Here is a 3863-nt window from a genome sequence, read left to right on the forward strand (position 1 = left end):
AGAATCCTCACTTCAGAGAGTAAAATAAAGAAAGAGTTTTAAGGTCATAAGGGTCCAATGTAGGCTTTCCTCCCACCCACATATTTTTCTTGGTAAATCAACTGACCCCATCATGTCCCCACTTTATCCACTGGCTGATGTAGCAGAATCGAGTATTAAAAGCATGGGATAGGCTGGTGGTGTTTAAGGTGTCTCTTTGTGGTAGTTTGAATATACTTGACCCAAGGAGAGGCACTATTTGTGTCAAGAGCCATCAAGGAGAAGCTAAACACTAGCTGGGGATCGTCCTGAGATGGTTTCCACCATGGACTAAAATCTCCAATGGATTAGCTTCTCTAGGCAAGGCTGAGAAGATTAAATCTGAGGAAAGATTCCTGCTATTAATATGCTTTTCCTGATGTTATTATTAAACGTATAACATTCACTAGGTATTACCCACCCTTTTGAGCAGATTTCTATAGACCAATGAAGATGTACTATCTTGTCGTGATGCTATATAGACAAATAGATAATGATTCTATAGAATTCCTGACTTGATTTACATAATTTTAGGAAGAAAGTTTTTAGAGATAGTCTTAGTTGCTAGAAAGATGTAGTAAAGTTAGAATCAAGAATAGAATATGCCCATTCATCAGAATAATAAGAAATGCAATGAGATTTTTCATAATCACACTAAAAAGAGAAATAGGCCTGGGACAATTTTGTGTTCAAGGAAAAACATTTAGGTTCAAGGATAAAGCCACAGGTGTGCAGTATGATAAGGCAAGGCCACGTAAGAACGGTTGCTTTGAACTTATAATGAGCTTATTATAATGAAACACTGCTTTGAACTTAATATCAACATCTTTCTGTAACTCCCATTCTGTGTAACATTTTATCTCTGAGGTAATTTTCTAAAGAACTTTTTGTCTAAGAAGGAATAAAAAGACCAGAAAAAAAGAAAGTTGTTTGAATGGTTTGGTTTGGGAAGTTTGTCCTATCTATCCATCTTTTCATCCAAATGTATATGTCTGTTTGTCTATATGTTTATGTGTGGGTATATGTGTATATATATGTAAGCATGCATGCATACTTGTGGAGTTGCCAGAGTGTAAGTGTATGAATGTTTGAGTGTATATGTGTCTATGCATATTTGCCTGTGTGAAACATCTTAATTCTTTTCCTTTCCTTCCTCTCTGGTTCAAAAAGAGTTAACCAGCTTAGCCAGAGAGGCTTCTGGCTGATTCACCAGAGAAGGGAGCACCAGCAGTAAATCCTTTTACTTAATTCCCAGCTGCCACACAACCATGTGTTAATCACCAGATATTAGTTTAGCACTTATTAAAACATAAGTAATAAAGAGTTAAGCAAGAGTTACATTAGCCCAGCAGTGGTGGTGCACACCTTTAGTCCCAGCACTTGGGAGGCAAGGCAGGCAGATTTCTGAGTTTGAGGCCAGCCTGGTCTACAGAGTAAGTTCCAGGACAGCCAGAGCTACACAGAGAAACCCTGTCTCAAAAAACCAATCAATCAATCAATAAATTAATTAATTAATTAATTAATTAAATTAAAAGAATTAAATTTTTAGTGCTTAAAGAAGCATAGAACAGTAATTAAGGGTTAAGTTCTTAGCACAGAACAGTAGGAAAGAGTTAAGTCAAGAGAGTTATAATGTTTAATAATGCATAGGGTTAAAGAGAAAGAAGCCAGTGTTTTTAAGCAAGAAAGGTTTTAGAATCTTTTTTTGTTTTTGTTTTTGGTTTTTCGAGACAGGGTTTCTCTGTATAGCCCTGGCTGTCCTGGAACTCACTCTGTAGACCGGGCTGGCCTTGAACTCAGAAATCTGCCTGCCTCTACCTCCCAAGTGCTGAGACTAAAGGCATGCACCACCACTGTCCAGCAGATTTTAGAATCTCTTAGAAGTATCAGCAAGGATTCAGTAAAATTAGAGAGCTAGAAGGCCAGAGACCATCAGTCTTTAAGGCAGTGTTTAACACTGTGTCCCACTTCAAGCCCATATCAGGCTGGGCAGGCTTCTGATAATTTGGAGGCACTATTTAGAGATTCAGCCATGTGGTTCTGGTTTTATAGTCAAGAGGAGAAGGAGACTACTGGGACAATCCATGCTGGTTAGCTGGAGCTAAGAAATTAGTAGTGATTACGAAGAGACCAGCATCAGTGAGGTGAAATCTTCTGGGAAGTGTTTTCTGAGAGCACAAGAGGCTGTGTTCCAGAGATAGTCAAGGTTGTATCACATGCTGCAGCTGGACTTGGTAATGTGTAAGAGTCACCAGGTGGTATTGGTTTTGAAGGTATGAAGGAGTCATGGAAAGTAGCTGAGGCTTGGCACTGTGAGAGGCCAAGGAAGGCCATTGATGAAGGTATAGCCTCAGTTGAAATTAATGGCTCAGGATTGAAGGGGTCATGTAAAGAAGTTGGGGCTTGGTACCATGAAGAGAACCTATGAGAGGCTATTGGTGAAACCTAGTTGCAGCAGAAGACGCCAGTGTATTGGAGATGCCAGTACCATGAGATGACCCTATGAAGAGCAGCAGCAGTCGAGTGACCAGAGCCTAGAGACGGCAGAGCTGGAGAAGGGACACCAACCCTTTGGAGAAGCCCAGAAGACCATGTGTGGATCCCAGACATTGGAACAAGAAACTGTGAAGTTGAAGTTGACTTGGAGACCAAAATGTTAAAGATGCCAGAGCCATGGGATACCTGCCAAGGAGAGCTGCTAACAAGAAATGGAACCAGCCCAGGAGAAAGAAGTTTGTTGCAGTCAACAAAGGTGAAAAAGGAATTGGAGAGCTGAAGACTGCTTTGACATCAGATATGGAGATGCAGGGTTTGGAGTTTCCCATCAGATTTCCTGTCTTGCTTTGGGGATTACAGTTAAGCGACTGGATGAATCTCAAAAGAAACTTTGAACTTTAGACTTTTAACATTGTTGAGACTGCTATAGGACTTTGGAAATAGGACTAAATGTATTTTTTTTATTATGCTATGGCTAGATATGCCCCCCCCCCCAGACTTATGTGTTTGAACAAGCCTATGGAGGGCAGGGAGTAGAATGTGGTAATTTGAATAGGCTTGGCCCAGTGAGTGGCACTATTTGGAGGTGTGGCCTTGTTGGAGGAAGTATGTCACTGTGGGTGTGGGCTTTAAGACCTTCCTCTTAACCGTCTGGGAGCCAGTCTTCTCCTAGGGGCCTTCAAATGAAGATATAGAACTCTGAGCTCCTCCTGCACCAGGCCTGCCTGCCCAGCCATGTTTCAGCCTTGATGATAATGGACTGAACCTCTGAACCTCTGAACCTGTAAGCCAGCCCCAATTAAATGTTGTCCTTATAAAAGTTGCTTGGTCATGGTGTCTGTTCACAGCAGTAAAACCCTAACTAAGATATTGTTGTATTCCCAACTCTTTGTGTTTCCCTCAACACAAAAAAACACACTCAAGTCTCACATTCAAGCAAATGCTCATCTCAGCATGGAGAGCCATGGGGCAGATGAAGTCCTGGCTGGGGTGAGGCAGACCCTGGTTCAAGCCCTAATACGGACTGCAATCTCAGTGTGGTCTGAGGGTTCTGACTGCGGTCTCTCCACCCACTGGGAGCATTTATGGAAGTCCTCCGATCTCTCTGGGCTTTTGTTCCATTCTCCATCCCATGGGAATATCGGGTCTCACTGTGAAAGGTTATCATGACATTGAATGTGCAAGAACTGTAGAGGGCGCACATCTAGCACATGCTGAAGTGATTCACGTATGTAAGTACATATAGGTGATTCGGGTGTGTAAGTACAGAAAGGGCTCAACTGCTGTGGTGGCCCTGCTGTGTTCTTGAAAGAACTCAAATCTGAAACCAGAGACTTAGCTCGCTGGGG

The sequence above is a fragment of the Mastomys coucha genome, unplaced genomic scaffold, assembly GCF_008632895.1.
Source record: "Mastomys coucha isolate ucsf_1 unplaced genomic scaffold, UCSF_Mcou_1 pScaffold22, whole genome shotgun sequence".
NCBI lineage: Eukaryota > Metazoa > Chordata > Mammalia > Rodentia > Muridae > Mastomys > Mastomys coucha.